General features: G+C 34.5%; 2 long non-coding RNA genes across 3 annotated transcripts in view; one reads left to right on the top strand and one right to left on the bottom strand.

Annotated features, from left to right (window-relative positions):
- LOC309656138 overlaps nt 1-14,137 on the top strand; it is a 117,202-nt gene extending 103,065 nt beyond the window's left edge. For both annotated transcript variants that reach the window (XR_014261167.1, XR_014261168.1), the window contains exon 2: nt 4,093-14,137. This is a non-coding gene — a long non-coding RNA (uncharacterized lncRNA). The remainder of the gene's footprint in view (nt 1-4,092) is intronic.
- LOC309656154 overlaps nt 25-27,950 on the bottom strand; it is a 158,229-nt gene continuing 130,303 nt past the window's right edge. Inside the window, exon 2 of the long non-coding RNA XR_014261184.1 lies at nt 25-4,272. This is a non-coding gene — a long non-coding RNA (uncharacterized lncRNA). The remainder of the gene's footprint in view (nt 4,273-27,950) is intronic.

Raw genomic sequence — 27,950 nt, 5'->3', positions numbered from 1 at the left:
TCTGCTGAAAAATCAGCTGATAACTTTACGGGGGTTCCCTTGTTGTTTATTTGTTGCTTTTCCCTCATTGTTTTTTAATATTTTCTTTTTATCTTTAATTTTTTTCAATTTGATTACTATGTGTCTTGGCATGTTTCTCCTCGGGTTAATCCTGTATGGGACTTTCTGCGCTTCCTGGACTTGGCTGTTTCCTTTCCCATGTTAAGGGAAGTTTTCAGCTATTATCTCTTCAAACATTTTCTCAGGCCCTTTCTCTCTCTCTTCTCTTTCTGGGACCCCTATAATGTGAATGTTGGTGTGTTTGACATTGTCCCAAAAATCCCTTAATTTCATTTCAGTTAGTGTATTTTTCAACTCTGTTTGGTTGTTCTTTATATTTCCTAACACTTTATTAAAAACTTCTTTTAACTTTTTGTTCTGTCCATCCATTCTTTTCCCGAGTTCTTGGATAATCTTTCAATCATTACTCTAAACTCTTGGGTAGACTGCCTATCTCCACGTCACTTAGTTGTTCTTCTGGTGTTTTACCTTATTCCTTCATCTGGAACATATTCGTCTGCTGTTTCATTTTGTTTAAATTTCTATTTATATTTTTATGTATGTGGAAGGTTAGTTATACTTCTCGACCTTGGAGAAATGGCCCTCTGTAGGGATATCCTATGTGTCCCAGCAGTATACTCTCCTCTCATCACCTAAGGGCCAGGGACCAGCTGGCCCTGGGGTAGGTTCTGACTCAGTTCCACAGGCTGTGGGATTTTAGTTTTCTTTGCTTCTGCTGTCTGCCCCCTGGTGGATGAGGCTGTTCTAGATTCTTGTGCAAGCTTCCTAGTGGGAGGGGCTGTTTCCTGTCCACTGGTGGGTAGAGCTGGGTCTTGGCCCTGCTGGTGAGCCAGGGCCATGTCTAGGGGCATGTCTAGAGGTGACTGTGGGTTCAGGAAATTTTTAGGTAGCATGTCTGATGATGGGTGGGGCTGTCTTCAGCTCATTTGTTGTTTGGCCTGAGGTATCCTAGCACTGGAGCCTACAGGCTATTGGGTGGGGCCAGGTCTTGGTGATAATGACCCAAGGAAGATGTCAGCCTTCAGATGAGTACTCCTGGATATGTTCACCACCAGCTTTTATGCACCCAGACAGCTACACAACCCCCTGCCTGCCCTGGAGACCCTCCAAGACAAGCAGGTAGGTCTGGCCGAGGATCCTTTGTTGTGACTGCTTTTGTCCTGAGTCCTGGTGCATAGGAGACCTTGTGTGTACTCTCCAAGAGTGGAGTCTCTGTTTCCCCCAATCCCGTGGAGCTCCTGTGATCAAGTCTTGCTGGCCTTCAAAGCCAAATGCTCTGGGGGCTACTCCTCTTGATGCCAGACCCCCAGGCTAGGGGCTCAGAACTCTCACTCCCAATGGAGGACTTCTGTGATATATAATTATTCTCCTGTTTGTGGGTCGCCCACCCAGGGGTATGGAGTCTGATAATTTCACAAGCGCAACCATCCTACTGTCTCATTGTGGTTTCTACTTTGTCTTTGGATGTAGAATATCTTTTTTGGTAGATTTCAGTCTTTTTATTTTATCAATTGTTGTTCAGCAGTTAGTTGTGATTTTGGTGTTCTCACGGGAGGAGGTGAGTTCAAGGTCCTTCTACTCCACCATCTTGTACCCCCAGAACATTGTTTGTTTCACATTACCCTATATTTTGAAAGAGAGGCATTTTGCTTTAACTATCTTTATATAAAGTAAACATTAAAAAATTTACATATATTTATACACATTATACATTTATAATATTAAAATAGAGAAAGATATATGCAAAACTGTAACAGTATGAATTACTGAGGAGAAAATAAATATGAAGTTCAGCATGGGATGGTGACTCTCTTTATTTGATATGTTACACTTCTACGTTATTTAAACTGTTTATAGATGAAAATACTTATTAAAATTTTAATAGAATTTAAATACAATCAATCAGTACAGAAATACAACTTTATAAAACTGAATTATAAATACATTGAAGACAAATGTGTGAATGCCCCCATTTAAAGACAGTATTTTAATTATGTTTCATAAAATAGTCATACTTGGAAAGGTATATAGAGATCATCAAATACAATATGTTCAAATCTGTGATTTACAGTCTCAGGAATTCTCCTGGAGATTAGATATTTGTCCCATTCCCTTTCAATTAGCACAGCCCCACTTAATCTCTCCCCCCCCCCCCACCCAAGTCTTCTATTATATACTACTTGAAGAGCAAGATTATGGCTAAACTGGAGTTTGCAAATCATTGACTTAGGCCAATGTAAGACTATCATCTTGTTTTCCTCTTTGGATTGATATTTCTACTTTTACAATGCAAGTTTTGTTTTACTGTGATGTATATTTTTTAAAGTCTGACTATGTCCTCTTATTTCTCTACAACAAAAACATGCAAATGCATTAACATCTTCTGTACTTATATTGTGCTCTTAAGTCTAATTTTTAAAAATTTTTCTGACTTTTGTAATCTTTATAAATAGCAAGCAATTGATCAACACATTATAAATAGAACACATTTAGATAATTTGCAAATATATAGTTTATTGGAATGTCCAGCTTAATGAAATGGATGTTTTGTATTATTTTCATCAGTTTATGTATTTGGATGATAATTTCTGAATGCTGCAATGAGTAATCACTGAAAAACTTTTTCATAAAAATAATTACATGGAGGGACTTCCCTGGTGGTCCAGTGGTTAAGACTCTGTGCTTCCACTGCAGGGGGCACGGGTTCAATCCCTGGTCAGGGAACTAAGATCCCACAAGCTGTGCAGCCAAAAAAATTGCATGGAAATAATTTTTCTATAGCAAAGTCACTGAATAATCTTCTTCTAATTTATATGCCAAAAAACAAACAAAACAACTCACAAGGTAATTTATCATCAGAATTTGTTGTAATGTTATCTCCATGGATAACTAGATTAAGTCATCTTCAATTTTATTGAAAACAATGTACTGGTAACTACCTGACCTGTACACAAGTTTTCAAGTAAAATTAGACACCAATATTTTTATTTGCTTTTATTTTTTTCCTTTTTCATCCCAATGGTATTCATTTAAAGTGAGAGAAAAATGATAAAAGAGGTCTTGAATTCTGTATTAAGGGAATTCCTTCTTTTAATGACTCTAATTAAGTGACTCCTCTTACTACCAAGAAAGGCTTTTGTTTGTTTTCTAATAAATATATATTTTCTTCCATGTATCTAATTAATTTTGCTTTGGAGTTTTTGTGTATGAACTCCCCTTCCTGCATGTGCTTACACACACACACACCTAATTCAGGACTATATAATTCATAAATCTTTTTGTTCTGTGATTTTTATAATCAGCCATTTCTGTTTGTGGGTAGTCACTTACAGTTTGTTCCTAGGTATTATTCTTCATATCTACTCTTAATTCTTGAAAATCTTTAGGAAATTTTTCAGTTCAAATTCCTAAGTAAGTGGGTACATTAAAGATAAAAGTATTTTTGTGATTAAAGATGATTGATTGATTATATTTTATTTTTAGTATCAAAGGTGCAGATAAAATAGGTTATTTTTTCTTTAAGTGCATATGCCTTAAAGAGACACAAATTCAATTTCTTGGAATATGAATAAAATCTAAACCAATTTTACTGCTGCTAATCATCTTCCAAACACCTAGTAGAGAGGAAGGGGGAGTGCAGCCCAGTGTAGTGGGGAGAGGTGAGGGAACAAGGGTAGTCAAAAGTAATTAATTGTTGGATAATATGGTTTCTTGATGTCCCAGGAAGGATTTAATAATGCAGAGGTAGGAACAGTTATTTCTACTATCTATGTATAATCAAAAAATGGTTTGTGATGGTTAATTTTATGTGTCAACTTGACTGTGCCACAGGGTATCCAGATATTTGGTTAAAAATTATTCTGGATGTATCTGTGAAGGTATTTCTGGATAAATTAACATTGGAGTCAGTAGACAGAGCACAACAGATTGCCCTCCCCAACGTGGACAGGCCTCATCTAATCATTGGAGACCTGAGTAGAATAAAAAGCTGAGTAAAGGAAAGTTTACTTTCTCTTCCTAATTGTCTTTGAGCTGGGACATTGGTCTTCTCCTGCCTTTGGACTCAGACTCATATTGGAACTTCCGCCATTGACACGTACTTTGGACTTTGACTGGAAATTACGCCATCATTTCTTCTGGGTCTTCACCTTGCCAGCTGCATATCTTGGGACATCTCAGCTTCTCAGCCTCCATAACCACTTGAGCCAATTCCTTACAATAGAAAAAAGGTATGTATATTTTACATATATATATGTTCTGTTTCTCTTAAGACTTCCAATACATGGTTGCTATCCAGTTGCTTAGAAAAGAAAAAGTGCTCCTACATTATATGGAACAACCAAACGTGAATTCTATTGGCCTCCTTTTGGGGACCAGCTGGGTACAGTCTTACATATACCAGGAGGGAGGCAAGGTATTTAGTTGCCACACAATTAATCCAAGTAAAGTGACATAGGCATTCAGGTGTTGAACTGCCCAAGAACTAGTAATGTATTAATGAGTTTCAAACATGGCAAAACACACACCAACATTTACATATCAAACAAGTAGTAGTGTTTAAATGGAAACCTGCCAAATTATTATCAATTTCATCTAATTATTTGGTAATTAAACTCTATGTGATTCAAATACTTTAGGTTATATATGAGGAAATAAGAAAAACAAAAAACCTCATTGCAAAATGAGATTTACCATGACTCCTCAGGAGTGAGTGAGAGTGTAACAGATAATTTGTAAAAAATAATCTTTGTATCCACGTACTTTCATGTGTAGTTCCTCCCATGAAAAGGTGTCTATTATTTCCCAGCCCCTTGAAACAGAGCTTCAGCCTTCTCTCTTAGAACATTGTGACTACCATCTGAATAAGTTCAGCCTAGCTTACTGGATCAAGAGAAAAATCTTGGTTATGCAGTACTATTAATGGCAATAGATGATATAGAGGGAATTGTTCTACTCACCTGGTACCAATACATAGGCCTTATTAAACAGAGGTCAGAGGGAAGAATATGGCACACACACTATTACTATGCATTTAGAAGGACTGGGTACACCTTTTTTTCAAAGACTACTTCAATACAATAAATAATTTGATTTGAATCAATAATTCAAAGAATGAATTTAATTACAAATTAAATAAGAAATTAATTTGATGTAATGAACAAATTGTTTAAAGGTATGAAAACTATGCAAAAACATTACCACAAAATCATGAGAGAGATAGAAAATAGATACAGATGCAAAGGTGGATAAAAATATCATAGTTAGGAAATAGCAATTTTATATTTCAAATAGAAAGCCTTCTAACATAATCATTATAATAAATATTGTTCTGGAAATTCTAATTAACTCCATTAGATAACAAAGATAATAGTATAAGTATCAGAAAGGAATATAAAACATCATTTTCAGATAATATGATTAAATATCTACAGATATTACAGTTAAACTGTTGTAAGCAGTACAAAATTTTAAAAGACAATGATATGCAAATGAATATGCCAAAATTTGTAACATTTATACATATAAACTAATTATAAAATAAATTGAAAATCTTATAATATTTGGTGACGTTAGACAGTATCTGTTCTAGGTGCTGAGTATAACTCATAAGTCTTACAATAGGTATTCTTATTATCCTCAAGTTACAGGTGAAACTGAGACTCAGGGAAGTTAAATGGGCCATCATCACATAGCTATAGAGGTGACAACAAGATTCCTATCCCAAGCATACTGATTCTAGAATCTATTCTCTAAACTTCTTATATTGTCCCTTGATCTAAACCGTAGAACAAACACAAAATATAAAACAATAAAGAACTTTGCAGGATTAATGAAGGAAACAAATAAAATTGACATAAAAACATAACTCAACACTTGGAAGGCAGAAGCCCTATTATTTTCCTGTTTTTACAATTAGTACAGTGCTGGGCACATTTATTAAGCAGTTAATAAATGCTAGTGAATACATAAACTAGTAACACCTAATATTGTAGAGATGTAGGATAACAGGCATTCTTATCTGCTGTTTGTGGAGTGTAAATTTGAATAATTTTTAAAGGAAAATTTGATATTGTTTGTAATTGAAATTCTGTATACCATTTCTTCTACATAAATATTCTATACTGTGTACAGGTGCTTCTGACACAAAGAACTGAAAACTTGATAAATCATGCCTTTAAAAATAGAGTCTTTTGTTTTCCACATATAATTGGACATAGACAGTGTTTGATGTTGGCAAAGAAGTTCAACAATCTAACCCGTTTGGGGACTCTCTTATTCTTCCCTGACAGACATCCTTAAAGCATCTTGTGTTTTTCTCCCTGTACTTGTTTCATCATAGTTTCTGATGATGAGTTTGACATTGAAACCAAGTCTGTATTCCAGGAAGAAAGAAGGAGAAAGGGACAGCAGCAATGCACACTCTCTTCACACCTGTCACTTATCAGAAAATAAGGTATCCTTAAGAAGCCGCCCACAGATTTTATATTGTCTATTTATTTACAAAGGAGTTACTCTAAATATAAGTGACTAGAGGAAAGAACCTGGCTTTCAGTACTCAATCGACACTTTCACAATCATTGCTGAAATACATATGTAAAATAGGTAGGCATGTACCACCTATATGATAAGAAAAAAAAGGCTAGAAAAACACTAAGTAACTATCAGTAGGAGATTAATTATCACAGCCATGTAAGGAAAAAAGGGGGAAAATGAAGAAGTAGGAAATGCCCCTCATCATACACCTTAGCTTCGGGTGAAGTGCTGAAATAGCTAATCATTCCTCTAATTGTTACGGTGTTAGGAAAAGTCTAAACTTACTTAAGAGAATACTGAAATGCATAAACGATGTTCTCATCTTAGTTAAATTTTAAAATGTACTCTTCTGCTAAACTGAAGACATTCACATTTTAGATCTCAAGACTGCAAGCATCAAAATGACCTCCTAACAAACAATCTGGGAACCACTTGGTCTAGCCTTCAGTATACGACCCAATGACCCAGTGTCACAAGCTACTGCAAATAGGGGACTGATACTATTAATAAAACATTAATTCACATACTTCTTTTTCTCTCCTCATCTTCCTTGTCCCCAAAATTGTTTTTTTGTTGTTGTTGCTGTTGTTTAGACAGGTTTTCTAGGTTGACATGCTTGCCTGTCTTTATATTTTCATTTCCTAGTTTTAATCAACAATATTTATGACTTCAATATTTATAAACCAAATAAAACAAAGACATGCAACGTTCCATTGTTGCAGTTTTTTTTAAAAAATTAAAGCTGTTCTCCCCATCCATAAATATTTCAACACAAAGTGAACTAGTCATAGAGAGATATATTCCTAAGTCCATATTTTAGCATCATAAATTGGTGGTAATCTGAATCATGGTCCATTAGGTGTGATTTATGCTTCTCATTAAATATAGCTATAGCAATATTTTTTTTCTGCAAAGAACAGTTAATAGTAAACAAGTTCACTTGGAAGAAATTTAGATTCTCCATAACACTTCTATGGGACTTCATCACTTCTGTTTCTATAAAGCTAATTAGTAGACCAAATCATGATATATGTTGAAATCTCTAACAAACTTGTTTAATATTCTTTGTCACAAACTAAAGCAATGCAAAGAAATTATAAAAAGCTGTTCAAAATCTCGTTAAAATACTGAAATCAAAAGAGCCTAAGTCTGGGGAAAACAGAAACAAATGTTTCTGAAATATAATATTTCCTAATTCTTTTTTATGTATAACACGAACTGAACATTGTAGGTATTTTTCATAAGGAAAATTTAGCCAACTTTGGAGTTGTACTTTTACATAATATGGTATATTTTGTTATTATTCAGAAAATATTAATCTTTCTTACCCACTTCTAGGGGAGTATTTTATTTTCCCACCCTGTGAGTGTTGCATTTGACTATGTGATTCCCTTTGGCCAAAACAACGTTAGAGGGTATGACACATGAGCATATCCAAAGAGAGGCTATATCTGTGCTTGCATGGATTGGTTAGTTCTCTCTTGTGCCCCTGTCCACAGGAGTGAGAATTTCATATCCCAGATAGGGTACGCTCTTTCAACTTGGATCTAAACACATTTAGAGCCAACCTGCATCTTGGAGGTGAATCTTACTGAACCTGGTACAGCCTAGCAGAGTCAAGCAGAGATGCAGCTGATTCATATACCCATGGACACAAAGTAAGTGGTTTTGCCTTTAAGCCACTTATTTCCCATGCTGTTTGCTATGAAACATTGCTACAGCACAAAGATAAGTTATACAAATGGTTAACATTCCAGGTTGGTGAATAACAGATAGTCAAAATCACTCTTGAAAATTCTTTGGTCACTAATAAAACAAACACACTGTAGTTAGTTACTTTTGTGTAAACGTCTCTGTGATATGTCCAAATAAATGTATATTCCAAATATATAAAATGATGTATATGTAAACAATAATTTTATAGTACATTTTAAATATTAAAGATGTTCAACCTATGGAAGAAGCTTAAAATAATAACCATTAAGGAATAACATGACTTCTGTCACATGAACACTCCTGGGCATGTATTCATTTAATAGGATTGCCTCCCTAATAAAATGGCTATTTTCCTTTTTTCCTTTCTCCTATTTCGTTTTCCTGAGTAGGCATTATATTAGAACTCCTCTATATAATTCTGCAACCAACATGAGATCAGTATATATACTTATATTTTCATCATGTTTTACAATTTTTAATTAAATAAAAACTGAATTATGTAAATTTTTATTAATTGATATAACTGCCAACATTATAACCCAATCACAATACTATTTTAGTTTTTATTCCCCAAAACATTTGTATTTGGGTATTTTTCCAATCAACATGGCCTATTCTCTGGTAATTGCCCCTCCCTCATCATAGAATTCAAATGGCTGGTTCCATTCATGTATTCATTCACTTACTCATTTGACTACAAAATGGAGCATTTGTATGATCTAGGGATAGAACCTCTATAGTTAAGCACTATCAGGATATCTGATATTTGTAAATTTTATATATAATTTTATTGAGAAAAATCCAATAGCCTATTGGGTTATATCAGTTAATAAAACTATATTTAGTTAAGTATACATATATTGTTTAATGAAAAACAAAATATGAAAAGAGAAGTGCATGTATATTAAGTCATCAAGAAGTACTTATTGAGTGGTGATATGTACTGCAGAACTTACAGCAAAGAAAATATCTTCATGTAACTTTGATCCAAATGTTAGAGACAGAACATGTTATATATGTTTTATATATATATACACATATATACACATACATACATGCATATAAGCATACAATACATATACATGTATATGTATGCATCTATGTTCATGAATACATATATATATACAAACACATTGATGTATACTATTAAAATAGATAATAAGTACTATAACAAAGCAAAACCTGGCAAAGACTATATAGCTGAAGAAAGATTAGTGACCTGGAAAATATATGTGAAACACAGATAGAAAACATGAAATAGTGATTGAGATGGAGGATTAATTATATGTTATAACAACTATCGATTAAAGTTTAGATGTAGAGAAGACCAAAAAGGAAGAAAACATAATATTTAAAGAAATAATGCTTAGAAATTATGAAAGATATAAATCCAAATAAATTATTTGTAAAAAATTCTAGCAGGATAAATGAATATAAATTCATATGCATTTTATCAAATGTCAAAGAAAGAAAAAGGTCTTAAAAACAGGCAGAACAACAACAATAACAAAAGCAGGTTACCTAATAACAATGGACAAATAAAAATAACAGAATTTTCAACAACAAAAATATAATTTAAATGAAGTGAAGTAATATCTAGCTGTCAACCTAGAATGCTGAACTCAGAAAATAAAATAAATATTACAAATGAGAGTAAAATAAAAATATTCTTAGTTAACTAAAATGAGAAAGCTGCTTATCTGGATCTCAAATGTATCTACATATAGAGAACACACTGAAAGAAGAAAGAAAAAGATAAATGTAAGCTGACACAATGAAATAAGAAATACATTTTATAAAACAGTTTTGGTAAAAAGGAGCAGAAAGCATATTTTGTTATCAAACAATAGGTGAGAAAGATTTTTAGGAAAGAAAAATTAAAAGACTAAATACATTAAAAAGAATTAAATGCATTGAGTGATATTCCCTATTTATTATAAATACATGCAGTCTCCCCAAACTGATCCATAGACACAATATAATATGAATCAAAATCACATTGTGATATTTCATGGAACTAACAAGTTGACTCATATGTATATAAGGATCGAGAGTAGGAAGAAAACAAAACAGAATTATATAATCATTCAAAATGAGCATGTTTCTGGTAGAGGAACTCTTTATAGGATATAATGATATTATAAAGTTCTGGTAATTAAGGAAAGGTGGTATTGGCACAAAGCATTAAACATTAAGCAGTCTAAACCAGACCTTTTCATATATGTACATTTGATGTGACAGAGAATCCATTGTAGATTGGGAGGAAGGGATGGACTATTCAATAAATTTGCAGGGTAAATTGGTTATCCATAAGGAAACAAAATGAATTTTAATCTCTATATATTTTATCATACAGCTTAAGATGGGTATAAGAAGTGAATATGGAAGGCATAATTTTTTAATATTTAGAAGAAAATATAATAATGACACAAAATCGTTAACCAAAAATATCAATGTGGGAGATGTAAGCTAAAAAATTTCCAGAGCTCAAACAGGGCATGGAGATATTATAAGCTCTAGACAGCCAAAGTTAGGAGTGGAAATTCTTACTGATCACCTGAGGCATTCAATAGGGAGAGCACACACACAGATCACACCCTAGTAGCAGAGCTAAACTATCCCTAGATTAAAGCTAGGGCAGGCATAGAACTCAAATAGCTTTATTAAAGAGTTAATTTTTTGCCATGTGTCATGGAGCTATGCATCCATTGTTTATTATTCTGCAAATACTAAAAGGAATTGCTATGCAGATTTCTGGTGCTCGTTCCTGTATAGCTTCCTGTTTGGGGGAACATTGTTTGACAACATCCAGCCCCCTCAGCCAACTTCAGCTCTGATCTGTTTCCTCATCTCAACAGCACCACCATACTGGAATTCTCCTCCTTGCATTGTAGTCCAGAATGTGTTTATAAAAGAAAAAAGCAGGGCAGTCACTAACCTCATCTCAATTGTCATCTTTCTCCCAGAGTTCACAGTTCTGCACGTACTGCTATCCAGTGTTCAAAAACCATTGTTCCATATATTTCATCCAGTTTTCTAATTGTTTTTGGTGGGAGAGTGAACAAAGTTTCTACAATAATGATCACCTCTGAAGGAAAAGTAAGGTGAGTTTTACACAATAGATATAATAGTAATTTGATGATGGGTTTATTAATGTATTTTTATTTTCAAAACTCCTATATCATACACACAAACACTATCTTTTATCAAATATTCCAAAAACTGAAAGAACAGAAACAGGATAACAAGTTAGATGATTACTGCAATATTAATTTGGACAGCCTAAAGAAGGTGGAGATGGTACATGGTCATTAGTTTCACTGCCTACTTTGAAAGCAGAGTTTCAGGATTGGCTAATGGGTTAGTCCTAGGATGTGGAGAAAGAATTTAGAGAAGGATGACTGCAAGTCTTCTACCCCCAAGAAACTGGGTTAATGTTTGTGCTCTGACAAAGATGTGAAAAAACTGAGCCATGAGCAGATTTGAAAAGGGAATTAATAAATACTTAAGTTTGACATTGTGAGTTTGAGATGCCCATGAGATATAATAGGTATTTCATGAGAGAGTTCAGGGTAAAACATTAATTTGGACATATCTGTGCATATATGAGATTTAAATCTATACACTTAGATAAGATCATCTAAGGAATAAGAATAATTAGAGTGGAAAATGTCTGTAGCCAGAGCTCTTTTGCACTAAACCATACAGGGAGAGTTTCTGTAGGGTAAGGAGTTAGGAAAGGAGGCTGAGGAAGAACAGAGGGTCATATAAAAGAAAAACTAGGAGAAGGCAGTATATTGGATGTTTGAAGAGAAAAGAAGCTGTTAGTCATTTCAGAAAATGGATAGTAAGGAGATTGGGAAACTAAATAAACTAGTCCCCACTCTATGTCAGTCAATTTGGCCTATCCGGAAAAAAAAGAGAAAAAAAAAAAAAAAAAAGAGAGAGAGAGAGAGAGAAAGAAAAAGAAAAGGAGGAAGAAGAAAGAGGAGAAAAGCCTGAATAAGACATTTGACTAAAGTGTCAAACCTGTTTATATGAGGTGATAAGACAGGACAAAAATTGAGTGTTTTGGAAACCATGTAATTTATTATGTATATTACAGTTTAATTTTGTAAACATAATACTTTATTGCTGATGGTGCTTAAATATATTTATTTATCATTTGGAACTTTGTAAAAGAAGCCAATTATTCACAGAGACATGCTCAGTGTTTTATTATATAACTTGTCCCTTGTAATGTAACTTTGTAAAATGGAGCTGATGATTCAGGTTGCCAACTTATGCACCAGCATAAAATTTGTTTCCCTTGGTAGTGCTAATAATAACACAACAACTCTCCTAGGGACACAAACAGATTGTGCAAAGTTGTTTACTTCTGCTGCTGTTAAAGGATGCTACAAAAACGATTATCCCCTACCTGAAATATCCTAAAGGAAAAATTACCTGGTGATAAATATTTTAATTTTTGAGTCTAAAGCAACATTCCATTCTCTTTTATCTACATGCAGATATGGTTCCCTCTCCCAAGAGCCTCTTTATTTTGGGGGGAACAATGACTAAAATTTATTAATCTACAGATAAATTTCAATCCTTTTAGTGGTCACCTTCATGCCTACTTGCAATGTTCATCACAAAGAACAATAAAAGGGCTTTGACCTGAGCAAGTAGAAAGTTACTTTCATTCATAATAGCATTCACTCATTGTGACTAAAGGTCAGCTTTACAGCATTTGTAATTAGATTTTTTCTGTTTTAAAAGATGCTTAAAGATATTACCTTACAAAGAGTTAAAAATCAAAAGGGAAGCATAATATATACCAATAAATTTGTTAAATAGAATGGACAATTTTTGAAAGACAAAAAACGAAAGAAGAAATAAAAAATTCAAATAGTGCCTTATCCATGAAAGAAACTGAAATCACAATCAAAACCTTTTCATAATGAAAATTCCTTCCTAGAGTGCTTTGTAAAACATTTAAGGAAGAAACTATACAGATCCCACACAAAAACCTTTCTAAAAAAGAGGAGGGTACAGTTTGTTGTATGATAGCATAACCCTGACTCCCAAACCTGACAAATAAAATAAGAAAAATACAAATCAATTTCCTCATAACTGTAGACACAAACATCCTTAATATAATATTAGCAAGTTGAATCCACTCATATATAAAATAATAATATATTGTGTAAAAGAATAGTTTTGCCATGATTGTAATATTATTAACATTCAAAATTTCTTCAGTTAAATAATACATCGCATTATTACAGAATAAAGAAGGAAAAATAAGTGATTATATCAAGATGTAGAATAAGAATTTAATAAAATTTAACATCTACTCATAATCAAACTGATAATAAGTTTCTTAAAAATTAAATAGTGTCATACATATTGGTGAAATATGAGGACATCTCTGGTGAATTTCATACAGCACTTAACGAAAAATTAATACTAACTTTTCACTAACTCTTCCAGAAAATAAGGGAGGCAAGAACACTTCCAGACTCATTCTATAAAGTCAGTATTACCCTTATACTAAACCCAGACAAAGATATCACAGGAAAAGTAAACTATATAATAACATCTGCTATGAATATAGACATAAAATTTCTCAACAAAATACTAGCAACCCCAAACCAGCAACGTTAAAAAGGATTATACATCAGGACTAATTAGGTATTATCTCAAGATGGCAAGGTTTTTTTAACATTCTAAAATCAATTAATGTAATTCATCATATCAATAGAATAAAGGGGGGAAAACACTCGCTGCTAATAGAAAGAGCATCATACAAATTACAATACCAATTCATGATAAAAACACTTAATACACTAGGAATAGAAGAGAATTTCCTCAACTGATAAAGAGCACCACCAACAATAAAAAAATTCCTACAAATAACATCATATTTAATGGTGAAAAAGCAAGTGTTTCCTCCCAGCCAGGACTGAAAGCAAGACAAGGATATCTACTCTGACTACTTTTATTCAAGGCTGTACCAGAGCTTTTAGCCAGGAAAATTATGCAAGAAAAAAATTTTAAAATTCAGGTTGGGAAGAAAGAAGTAAAACTATGTTTATTCACAGATGACATGATCTTGTACATAGAATATCCCAGGATATCCACTAAAAATCTACTAGAACTAACAAATAAATTAAGCAAGGATAAAGGATCCAAGAGCAATATACAAAAATCATTTGCTACACTAGCAGTGAACAATAAAAACATTTAAAAAACAATCCCATTCATATAAATATCAAACATATGTAGGGATGTGATTAATAAAAGTATAATATTTATACTGAAAACTATAAGAATTTGTTGAAAATAAAGATATAAATAAATGGAAGGCATTTCAAGTTCATAGATCAGAAAATTTAACATTATTGAGATGGCAATATTCCTCAGATTGGTTACCTGATTCAATACACTCTCAATTAAAACTCTCATCGGACTTTTTTGTAGAAATGTAAGAACTGGTTCTAAAATTAATATGGACATGAAAAACCTAATGACCAAAACAATCATGAAAAAGAACAAAGTTGGAAGGCTCACACCTGTGAATTTCAAAACTTACTATGACACTATAGTCATCAAAACCATGTAGCACTTGCATGAGAATAGATATAAAGATAAATGGAATAGAATAACATTTATGATCAATTGATTCTCAGCAAAGCTGTCAAGACAATTTAGTTGGGGAAAGAATCGTCTATTTGAAATGCTAGATATCCACATTCAAATGGATGAATTTGCACCCCTACCTCACACCACATTTTTTAAAAACCTCAAAATGAATCCATAGATCTAAATATATGAGCTAAAGCTATTAAACTCTTAGAAAAGAATGTTTGAGTAAATCTATGTAATCTTGGGCTAGGAAATTAGTTTTTAGATTTGAAAGTAAAGGTATAAGTAACAAAAGCCAAAATAGGTAAACTGTACTACATGAAAAAAAAAAAGTGCAAGAAAAAAAAAGTTCCTCCCCCAAGCTGCAAGAAAGTAAGAAGAAAACCCACAGAAAGAGAGAAAATATTTGCAAATATAGATCTGATAGTGGGTTTGTATACAGAATATATAAAGAACTCTTACAGTGCAACAATTAAAAGCCAAAATTTCAATTTATTAAAAGGTTATAGAGAATAAGAAGTGATATCATTAATGTGGCAAAATAAGAAGTCCATAAGAGTAAGAAGAGAGAAGATCTTGTTGCCTCATACAAACACCAATTTAACAACAATATAAGGACAAAAATACCTTTATGAATTCAGTTAAAAAGATATAGTACCCATTAGAGCACAAAACCAAGAACAGCTGCACTATAATGAGTAATAAGAACAATTCCATCCTTCCAGAATCAGTTCCTCCCCCAAGCAGGTACAGCCCAGTGCCTAGAGAGATCTCCTCAACCTGAAGCTTCCCCTAGGGAGAGAGGGAGAAGGTGGGGTGAATGTCCAACATCCCTGCCCTTTCATTGCACTTCCTGAGATACCAGTTTGTCTTACCTCACACTGAGCACTGAAAAAACCAGCAGAGTCTGGACACCTGGTTCAGCAAGGTACAAAGGAAAAGGGGCTGGCAGCTTCCTGTGACTGCCATGACTGTGAGATTTGGAGAAGGCACAGAGTTGAGGCTTCTCCTCCAGTAGGGATGGAGAGAAGAGTGGAGTGTGACTTCATCATACAGGTCTTTCAGTGCACTGCCTGAAAAGCTGGTTTCCGGTTCACCTCACACTGACAGAAGTCATAGTAAGACACAAGAGGGAGTAAGAGATTATGAGCTGAAAAAAAAAAGAAAAAAAAAGAGAAAAAAAAAAAAAGACTAGACATCTGGGGGAACTAGGGACAAAGGCACAGAATCTCTAGCTAGACTGGTGAAAGTCTTTCCCAGTCAAAACCAGTCCATAAATACTGGGAGAGGTGACTGTTTTTTCAAATGTGTAAACACCAACACAAAGCTACAGGGAACATGAAAATTCAAGAAAATATGATACAATCAAAAGAACAAAATAAATCTTTAATAATCAGTCCTAAGGAATAGAGATTTATAAATTATTGACAAAGAATTCAAAATAATTATTTTTTACAAGTTCAGTTATTTATAAGGGAACACAGAAAACTAAATGAAATCATGAAAATGTTACATCAACAGAATGAGAATATCAACAAAGAAACAATTTAAAAAACCAAATAGAATTTCTGTTTTATATTCTATAAAATGGTAACCAAAAGAGATCGAGTGACTATACTTAGACAAAATAGACTTTAAGTCAAAAATTGTCACAAAAGACAAAGAAGGCCATTGTATAATGATAAAAGGGCCAATTCATTGCATAAATATATACATCACCCACATCCAAGCACCTAAATATATAAAACAAATATTCACAGCTCTGAAGGGAGGAATACACAGCAGTAATAGTACAGTAGGAGACTATTGCCCTACTTCCAACGAGGACAGCACATCCAGATAGAAAATGAATAAGGAAACAGAGGACTTAAATGACACTATAGTCCAAATAGACCTAACAGACATACACAGAACATTCTACCCAACGGCAGCAGAATACATTCTTCTTCAAGTACACATGGAACATTCTCTGATAGATCATATGTCAGGTTAAAAAACAAGTCTTAGCAAATTTGAAATAATACCAAGTATCTTTTTTAACCACAATGGAATTAAACTAGACATCAGTAAAAAAAAAAAAAAAAAATTGGAAAATTCACAAATATGTGAAAATTAAACAACACACTTTTCAACAACAGTTGCACCAGTGTAGCTCTGCCAACATCTTGACTTTAGTCCCATAAAACCATACCAGTTTTTTGACTTCTAGAACTGTACAATAATACATTTTTTAAGCCACCAAATCTGTGGCAATTTGTTACAGCAGTAATAGGAAACTAATACAGAGTTACTAACCATTTATTGTCATGTTCCTGTGTTATGGAAATTTTCTCTAGTGAATCTGGCATACTATCGCACTGCAATCAGAAATCTCTACCATATAAAAACTAAGAAAGCTCCCATGATGTATTAGCTCCCATCATGGAAGGATGGGATATTCTATTTAAAAGTTTTATTGGAAGATTGTTATGTTTTTTAAAGAGCTTTATGGGGCTTCTCTGGTGGCTCAATGGTTAAGAATGCCCTTGGAAGGGACACGGGTTTGAGCAGTGGTCCGGGAAGACCCCACATGCCGCGGAGCAACTAAGCCTGTGAGCCACAACTACTGAGCCTGCACACTAGAGCCCACGAGCCACAACTACTGAAGCCCGCATGCCTAGAGCTTGTGCTCTGCAACAAGAGAAGCCACCGCAATGAGAAGCCCGCACACTGCAACGAAGAGTAGCCCCCACTCGCCGCAACTAGAGAAAGCCTGCATGCAGCACCGAAGACACAACGCAGCCAAAAATAAATCAACAAAATAAATAAATTTTAAAAATAGTTCGATAAAAGAAAATAGGAAAATAAATAAATAAAGAGCTTTAATTTCACAAATCTCCAATGTATTAGGAAATAAAAATAACAGTAAGATTCATTATTCCAAATGCAATGTACCAGAGAGTAGAGAACATAATTCTATTTTGGCAAGTCTTCGAGCCAAAGTACTTTGGGCCATCGTATTAATTAACAAATTAGGCAGGTGGCTATTTTGCATATTTTTACACATATCGTACCTATATGATATACTGAGAACCTCAGAAGTAGCCTTTGAAGCCATTCCATATAAAAACAGACAGTTGTATATCCAATACTTAAGGTTCCTACCCAAGAACTTCACTCATATCTTTGTTTAATCATTACTGGACATTGCAGCTGGTGAAAAAAAAATGGAATTTGTCTTGAAGATTTATAATTGCCCAGTGTCTTGCATGACGATCTCTTTCATGGGCCCATACCAGAACATAGGAATGCTGCAAAATAATGTGTGGCATAAGAAGCTTTAGAAAAATATGAGGAAGTTTACAAGAATGAGATAGACTGAAAAACCAGTACAAGACTCCTACTGTGTGGGAGATTTTCCATTGCCAGACTTCTGCAATTTGGACAGTGGCTTGCTGGCTCCTTTGATGCATGGCATCCAGCAGCATCTACTATCGTCTTTTTCACCAGCAACTCTCTCGGTGCCTCTGGTAAAATATATCCATTTGAGCTGTTTCTGTAGCAACACAGAGTGTGACTTTGCATCATTTTCCACTGGTGTGGCACCACGGTGACTTCTCTGCCTTTCAGTGAGTCATGGTTATGCCTTCACCATCACTGTCTAGATCTCAGCCTGGGGTAGAGAGCTCTTCCTCAGGCATCCTCGAAGCCCTAGTGTAGCGGATGATCTTTATATCTGCTGTTCCCGTGTTCTCTAGATCTCTCTTTACTTCTTACTAGTCAATTATTACTCCAATCCCCTATTAATGTCAACAGTTCTTTATATTAAACTTTCTCTGTTCAAATCACTGTGTAGTTTGTTTCAACTGGACCATAACTAATAAACTGCTTGAGTGCTTTTTATCCCATAGAAGCTCAACTGACATTAGTTGAACAAGCAAATGGATGAGTGAGGAATGTTCACTAATTTTCAAAACCACCAGTGGAGGGGATAGGGGAAAACAACAAAAATCTCTTGGGCATAATTAGAAATGGCTCATGAACAGTTTGGCCAGTGTGGCATATTGCACAAGTTTAAGTAGCTATTTCTGAACAGAATCAGGGAAAGCAGAGACTGATAACATCATTGCTCCATAATGCTTCTTTTTAGCCAGACTTGGCAATAATCTCAGTCAATTTGTGAGCAGAACTGCTACCAGTTGAAAACCTGGCATGAAAAGTTATACCTTAGGAAGGGTCATCTGTAGTTCTGGAATAAAACCATTATTACAATGCAATCACTGAAACTGATCTGGGGGAAAAAATGCTTACTTGACTACACCCAACAAATTATGTTTGAATAAGTTGTTAATGATTTAGTTATTTTTCCAATTCTGTGCTATTTGAAGTGCAATCTCAACTGCTGTTCATAATTTTGAAGCATCCAGTTAGTTGGCTTTAACCACAAAAGAGTTATCTGGGCATCTAGAGGTCCCCTGATATTTCCAGAGGTATTGAGCATGTTGCATACTCGCTGGTCTCAGGCTTACCAAGAGGGAGATCTCTCTAACCTCTTGCAGTGCCAATGCTTTGCTCTTCGGTGTCATTTTGCAGCATAATATAATTTGAAAGCTCTGTCTGTAGCTGTATTGAACACTGGTTGATCAAGGTACATCCCCCCAGTTAGTTTTTTTGTTTGTTTTTATTTTTTTATTTTTTTATTGGAGTATAATTGCTTTACAATGTTGTGTTAGTTTCTGCTGTACAGTGAAGTGAATCAGCTATGTGTATACATATATCCCCTCCCTTTTGGACTTCCTTCCCCCCACCCATCCCACACTTCTAGGTCATCACAGAGCACCCTGTGCTATACAGCAGGTTCCCACTAGCTATCTATTTTACACATGGTAGTAAATTTATGTCAAACCTAATCTCCCAATTCATCCCACCCTCCTCTTCCTGCCCTTGTCCACATGTCCGTTCTCTACGTCTGCGTTTCTATTCCTGCCCTGCAAATAGGTTCATCTGTACCATTTTTCTAGATTCCACGTATATGGGTTAATATACGATATTTGTTTTTCTCTTTCTGACTTACTTTACTCGTTATGACAGACTCTAGGTCCATCCACATCTCTACAAATGACCCAATTTCATTTCTTTTTATGGCTGAGTAATATTCCATTATATATATGTACCACATCTTCTTTGTCTAATCATATGTTGATGGACATTTACGTTGTTTCCATGTCCTGGCTATTGTAAATAGTGCTACAATGAACAATGGGGTGCATGTGACTTTTTGAATTATGGTTTTCTCAGAGTATCTGCCCAGTAGTGGGATTGCTGGGTCATATGGTAGTTCTATTTTTAGTTTTTTAAGGAACCTCCATACTGTTCTCCACAGTGGCTGTATCAATTTACATTCCCACCAACAATGCAAGAGGGTTCCCTTTTCTCTGCACCCTCTTCAGCATGTTTGTAGATTTTTTGATGATGGCCATTCTGACCCATGTGAGGTGATACCTCATTGTAGTTTTGATTTGGATTTCTCTAATAATTAGTGATGTTAAGCATCTCTTCATGTGCCTCTTGGCCATCTGTATGTCTTCTTTGGTGAAATGTCTGTTTAGGTCTTCCACCCATTTTTCTATTGGGTTGTTTGTTTTTTTGATATTGAGCTGCATGAGTTGTTCGTATATTTTGGAGATTAATCCTTTGTCTGTTGCTTTGTTTGCAAATATTTTATCCCATTCTGAGAGTTGTCTTGCACAGCAAAGGAAACCATAAACAAGATAAAAAGACAACCCCAACTTTGTTTCTCAATATTTAGGGGTAAAATTTCTGAAATAAAGTCAAGCAACGAAAAACAAGAGAAAAAGATAGACTGATGTGCTGTGTACTTTTTTAAAAAGTAGATGAAGTCTCTTCATATTAAAAATTAATATTATATATTATATATTATATATGTGTATATATATTATATATGTATATATATAACTGAATCATTTTGCTGTACACCAGAAACTAACACAACATTGTAAATCAACTATACTTCAATTTAAAAAAAAGAAACCAAATGACTATGTGTTTCTAATTGAGAGCTGACATCAAGCTGACACCATGGGGTATGCGTTGACAGTTAAAAATTATCTAAAATCTGTGCATGCTTTTCTTTTTTTTTAAGTTACGTAGTAAACTCTTCATTGTTATGTATTGATTCACTGATTCCTTATTCCCATTAAGGTAGACTATCTGAAATAAATATTTTCTCTCAACTAGGAAAAAATTTTTCCTGGGTCAATCAGAATTTGTATAAATTCAGAGGGGAGGGCATTTATCAATAAATGTACATTTTATATTAATATTTCAGGAGAACAGTCAAGTTGCTATCAACACAGACATCCTTTGAAGGGCTAAGGGACATAATTTTGATGTTTACTCTTACATCTACATTATAAAAAGGAAGAAAACAAGAAGGAACTATTAGGAAAAAGTGTTATTATTCAAGATGGCAGAAATTTATATCTATATCTATTATATTTATACCTATAGCTATTATATTTATACCTATATATGTGGTTTACAGAGGTATGACATAAGGAGCCTGTTAAAAGCTATTATCTTTTTCTCTAATCATTACTTTCAACTATGATCATTAGGTTTCTATTTCCTGATCAATAAGAATATTTCAGGAAGATCCCATAGGTTATTGATCACTCTCTCAAATTAAATGTTAAAAACAGTTATTTAAAAAGCCAATCTTATTGCTAATTAAATCCTATGTAATCCTTCAGACACACCCAGGGTTGTTTCTTATAGTAGTTGGAGTGGAATTTCTTATAGTAGCTGGAGTGGCATTCACCACTCTTATTTCTTCTCCTACCCCAGCACCTTGCACAGGAAGAAGAATGGTATTATGGTCTGATTCTTAGATAGTCTTCCTCTCTGTTTTGAAGATTCTTATTCTGAGACTGAGTGATTGAGGCTAAGAAGAACAATGGAATAGGCAGGTAACTTCATTTATAATCTGTTCATTTTTGATAAGAAAGATCTACATTTTCATTTTGGCTTGCTTTGTTTATGTCTCCTCCTAGTGGCTTCAGACGACAATGTTCATAAATTTCTGGGAGCCATGTTCAGCTTTACCCTATTTCCTGCTTTCTGTGATTAGCTCTCTGCAAAAGAGAAGCTTTGTCTCAACATGGCTCCAGCAATGGTCCATTATAAACTATCTTTGAGTAGTATGACACTTTTACAGGTGCAGCAGACCCTTGGGCAGTCTCATGTCCATCTCTAACTTCCATGTCCAAATATGGAGCCAAAGGAACAACTGAGTGCCCCTCACTGTCTTCTTCCCAGGCATAGATGCCATAGATTCTTGTTGTTCCTCTGCTTAAGCTTCTGTCAAGTTACACCACTTCAAAAAAAGCACTAAACACCAAATCCAGGAACACGTATCAAGTTGTGCAAAGAGCTCATTATGTTATTATAATAACATAAGGGAGATTCTGAAATTCAATGGCCCAGTAAGCTTCTAGTAGGAAAATGAGATACCAGTCTCCTACCCTGCAGGAAGCTCCAGTGTCTATGTCTCTAAGAGTAAATCTCTACCTGTAAATTCTCACTCTGCTTGGGGAGGAAAGAATCCTACTTTTTTCCCAAATAGGCAAGGGAGTAAAATCATTTTATATCTAACATCAATTTCCACATCAGTGGTAACCCAGATTTTTCTTCTTTTCTCCTTCTCTTTAGTTTTTTTCATTATATACCCTAGTGGGGAGTGGAATGGAGTAGGAGCAAGGGAGTAGGAAAAAGGGAGTTCACTGAGGAAGAGAAGGTTTGGTCTGGTTTTGTGAGCCCTGGAAGATAGTGTCTGACTCTATTTATGAATTAACTTTTTAAAAATATGGAGCATCTAGTATCCATTGTTTATTACTGTGGATTCTAGCACTGTTTTGCAGGGTCATCAGTAAAATTCTTCAGTCAATATCCAGTCAAAAACATCACTTCAACTCATGCTACATTCCATGCTTTCAGGTGTCTTCTACTGTCACTGCTCCCTACATTGCCTTCCCTATCTTGGTGAATAGCAACTTCACTTTACAGTTTTTCCAGCCAGCTTAGAATTGTTATTGATCCTCCCAATTTTTTTATACTTCACATCAAAATTAATGAGCAAATATTCTCAGCTGTACCTTCAAAAATGTCCATAAATTGAATATTTCTGACCTGGAACACCACTGCTATACTGGTTTAAAGTATCTTTAACTGTCTTCTGAATTATTTCAATAGCTTCCTAACCAGCCAGGGTGCTGATGCTTTAGCCTTCCATCCTTCACTCCAATTCTCAACAAAGCAGACAGAGTAATTATTTTAAAAGATAAATCTCATATTTCATTCCACAAATACTTTTAAAAATCCTCCAGTGATTTCCCATGTAATTTACAGTGACTCTAAGGCCTTTAGATCTGTCTCCCTGACCTACTTACCTCTGCGCTATTCTTTAAAAAAAGGTTGGCACATTCTGGTTTCAGGATTTTTGCTCTTACCAGTCTGCTGGCTTGAAATTCCGTCCCCACAGATATGTATATGGCTCATTTCCTCAACAACTTGCAATATCATCATTATTATGAAACCATTTCTGACTTCCTTATTTAAATATTTTATTCTACCTTATCATCCTCATTTCTATACCTTATCACTAACTTATTTTTCTCTATAGAATTGATTATCTCAAGGATCTCTATGTAGCAAAAGGAATATTACCTATTAATAATTGCTTAATAAACAGTCATCAAATCTCAGCGGCATCTAACAATTAGATTTTCTTTTTCATGTATCTATGGGTCAGCTGCAAGTTAGCTCTGGCCTACTTTTGGTTGCAGCTTGTAGTCTAGTCTACTCTGATTTTTAATTCTGAGGCCCATGTTGGACAGGCAACAGCTACCTGGAGGAAACTCTTTTCTGTAATGGCAGTGACCAAAGGGGGCATACTGACTGCATACACACATTTTGAGCACCTATTTTCATCTTGCCTACTAACATTGCATTGCCTAAAATAACTCATGTGGTTAAGTCCAAAGTCAAGGAATGGATGTGTATACAGTCTGCCCATGGAGATAGAAGGGTATGAAATTTTTTGTTAAGTATCGAATGTATCATATATGTAGAAATAGAATTTAACCAGCTGTAACAGGTGAAAAGATTTAGATTGGACAATTATAGAAGTATTCTAACTTCTAATATATACATCAAATTGTATTCAGTTAAATTAGACAAATATAAGGATTTTCAAGTGGAAAATTAGAGTCCACTTTGATGTTGGCTTTGGCACTTAGTGTCAAAGGATGTGTGTGATTCAGATAAGTGAAAGAGAAGACAGAGGAAAGTCTTCAGCAAGAAAGCTAGTTAAGCAAAGGTTCAGAGGAAGGAAAAAACAAAGTTTTCAAGTAGTGTCTAAGTTCTCCTTTACTCTCACTTCCCAAACAATTCAGTCCAAAACCATTAAGGGAGACTGGGTGGCCCAGGCCTTGCAGAAGCCCCAGTAGGGGGAGAAGAAAGACCATATGTTAAGATTACTTTTGTGGTGTAAAATAGATAGCTAGTGGGAAGCAGCCGCATAGTCCAGGGAGATCAGCTCGGTGCTTTGTGACCACCTTGAGGGGTGGGATAGGGAGGGTGGGAGGGAGATGCAACAGGGAGGGGATATGGGGATATATGTATACGTATAGCTGATTTACTTTGTTATACAGCAGAAATTAACACAACATTGTAAAGCAATTATACTCCAGTAAAGATGTTAAAAAAAAAAAAACATTACTTTTGTGAATATTTCATATTCCATCCTGGGTTCTTAATTCTAGTTTCCTTACTGCCTCTTCCTTCTTGTCCCTATTATTTGACTCACTTCAATATATTTCCTGATAAATTCTATCTGTTGCACTTTTTATTTCATACGTTTTCTGATTCATAGTTATCCTTTAACCTCCTTTGGAATACAAGAAGTTTTACTCTTTTTGTTGTGTTTAGCTAGTCTATATGAGAGACTAGGTGTACCAACCAACTGCAGGGCTTCCCTTCACATTCTGAATATTCACAGAGATGTCATTTTTTCCATTCTCAGTGCTCTGATTATAAATAGCCAACCTCATGATGTGAGAAACTTATAATGTGAGACTATATTGTAAGACATCACAGGTTTTAAGGAAGAATGAATAAATCCTCCATTATTCGGTCCTTTCTCCATCTGCTACTTATTCTAACTCCATGATGGATTAACTAACCCTTTCTTCACTACTCACATTTAAATTCTGTAACCAAAACATGTCATTAACTTAGCTAGTAACTATCCTACAAGGCAACTCAATGGCAGGACCATTGTGCAGGCTGTTGGTCAGAGTAGATGTGGCTGTTTTGAGATCCAACCACATTTCCTAGTCTAATCATTACACTGTGGTAAGATAATTTGGTACAAATTGCATTATTCATTCATAAGGAATCCCTCATGAGAGAGTTACATCCATGCCAGGCAGTCTGAGGCTTCTAAATAAGGAGGGTACCTGCCTGGTACATTTCCACTTCAGAACATCAGCAAACAGACTCTCCATTTTCACATTCTACAATTCTGAACTATCTCCTCCTTCTGCTATTCCTCCCATGACTCACCACACAAACATTTCATTGTTGTTGTTGTTTTTTTAACAATAACATGGCTACATCTCTCCTGAATGTATGAGTTTAAACTTTTTCTTTATCTTTTAGTTTGTTTGTAGTTTATGTCCTAAATATACTTCAACCACTAAAAATAAAGATCCACTAATTAACGTATGAACATAACAAAATCGTTACCTTTGCCCATAGATCATACAAAGAGATCAGAAGTACATTATTTAGAGGTATTTAACAGATAATGTAACTCGATTATATTCTCATTTTGCAGGTGATTAATGAAGAATATTGAAGAGGATTCAGAAGATGTTATTTCAAGTTGATCTCTGTCTCCAAAGTGTCAATATTTTGGGGGGGGGGTGGCACATTTTAAGACTTCTCATCCAATTTTGTAAATTTTATAATAAGGATCACAGAGGATAAGTTACTTGCCCTAGAGCCTTGACTCCCAGACTTTCTACTATAGTACTTATGTCATTAAATAATTGTTTTCTCATAAAAGTCATAACATCTGATCTGTAGCTTATAAGGGAAAGTCTAATTTAATTTTTATTGTCCTTTCTTAAATTATATGATTCTATGAACTAAATTTGTTTATTTAATCCTCTCCTAGACCTCAACTAGATATATCTGCATTTGGCATATTCTTTAATCCCTTTCCTCTCATATGGAGAATAAGGAAACTTTAATCCTTTTCCTCTCATGTGGAAAACAGATGCACTGAAAACACCCTAGAATCCATCCCAGCATAGTTGCTACTGCTCTACTGCCAGTTTCCTTGGTTAATGCTTATGGAGATTTGCTATACTTGACATCTTTCAAGAGTGTACAGAGTAAGTACATCACTGCCTATAGTTTAATATGAATGAATCCTTATTAATATTTCTATGTGATGTGGTATCACATTTGTGTCAACTTTCTTAGGTTGCTTTATCTATTTCCTTTTCTCTTTGTCAATTTTCCCATATTAGAGAGAAAAGCATTTCTCATCTAGGTTGGAAAACCTCTATAATTACATGTCTAACCCCTATCACTTTTCTTTAGGTCTATTACAATATTCTTTCCTTTGTCTTGCCAAACATCACTCACAGCATTTGCGGTATAGTGACTCTTAGAGTAGCCAGTGAATAAATACCTGTTTCAGAGGTTTTTTGGTTTTTTTTAATCTTAATAGGTAGAAGTGAAGCAAGTAGCAGTCTTAACTCTCCCACACATTTAGCATCATTTTCATATTAAGCAAATGAGAACAGACATTTTAAATTGTAATAAAGTTTTATAGAATAGCAAAGTAAAACATTCATCTAAACTAAATGTTATTTCCTGATCAAATGTTAATCAATGGGATTTCATAAATTTAAATTTTATTCTGGTAAGATATTTGTAAAACTACAGCTTACGTTTTCCTTGCAATGCCTGAGAATATTTAGCAGTAAGGAAAAGTGACTTCTGCTGCTAGTCAGAAAAAGACCCAGAAGACTTCCCTGGTGGTGCAGTGGTTAAGAATCCGCCTGCCAATGCAGGGGACACAGGTTCGAGCCTTGGTCTGGGAAGATCCCACATGCCACGGAGCAACTAAGCCCGTAAGCCACAACTACTGAGCCTGCTCTCTAGAGCCCACAAGCCACAGCTACTGAGCCAACGTGCCACAACTACTGAAGCCCGCATGCCTAGAGCCTGTGCTTCACAACAAGAGGAGCCACCACAATGAGAAGCCCACGCACCTCAACGAAGAGTAGCCCCGGCTTGCCGCAACTAGAGAAAGCCTGCACTCAGCAACGAAGACCCAACACAGCCAAAAATAAATAAATAAATAAATTTATTTTAAAAAACCCATATATTAAAAAAAAGATGCATTTATTAAAAAAAAGAAAAAGACCCAGAGACTTATCTCTCACTGTCTCACTGATAATAAGCCAACATTTATATAACTCATAGCACAATAGAATTTCAAGACAACAGATAATGTTAGAGATTAATAAGTACAAACCCTCATGTTACTGGTAAAGAATATGAAAACTACAAAAGTGAAATAATAATAATATTAACAGTAAAATGATTTTGAAAACTAGCATTTGTTGAACACATAACACAATTATGCACTTAGTTTGCATTATACCATTTTATACACAGAACAATCCTTGAGGTAAGTGCCATTATTAAAAAAGAATTACACATTAACATAGAGGAAGAATTAGAAACTGTGTTTTCAAATCTCAGCGCAGGGTTATTTTTAACTCACTAGTCTACATCCTAATTGTAAATATTTTTTAATCATTAAAATATTTTCCAGTTTCTGTGGATTGCATGAGGCATTTTATGCTAAATAAAAATAGCATATATCATATTAAAATTAAAACATAAGCATGATTTACTATAGGATTGAT

Source organism: Balaenoptera physalus (assembly GCF_965194825.1).
Source record: "Balaenoptera physalus genome assembly, chromosome: 2".
NCBI classification, from domain to species: Eukaryota; Metazoa; Chordata; class Mammalia; order Artiodactyla; family Balaenopteridae; genus Balaenoptera; species Balaenoptera physalus.
Note: the sequence above shows the minus strand (reverse complement) of the source record. Positions and strands in the feature narration are given on the sequence as shown.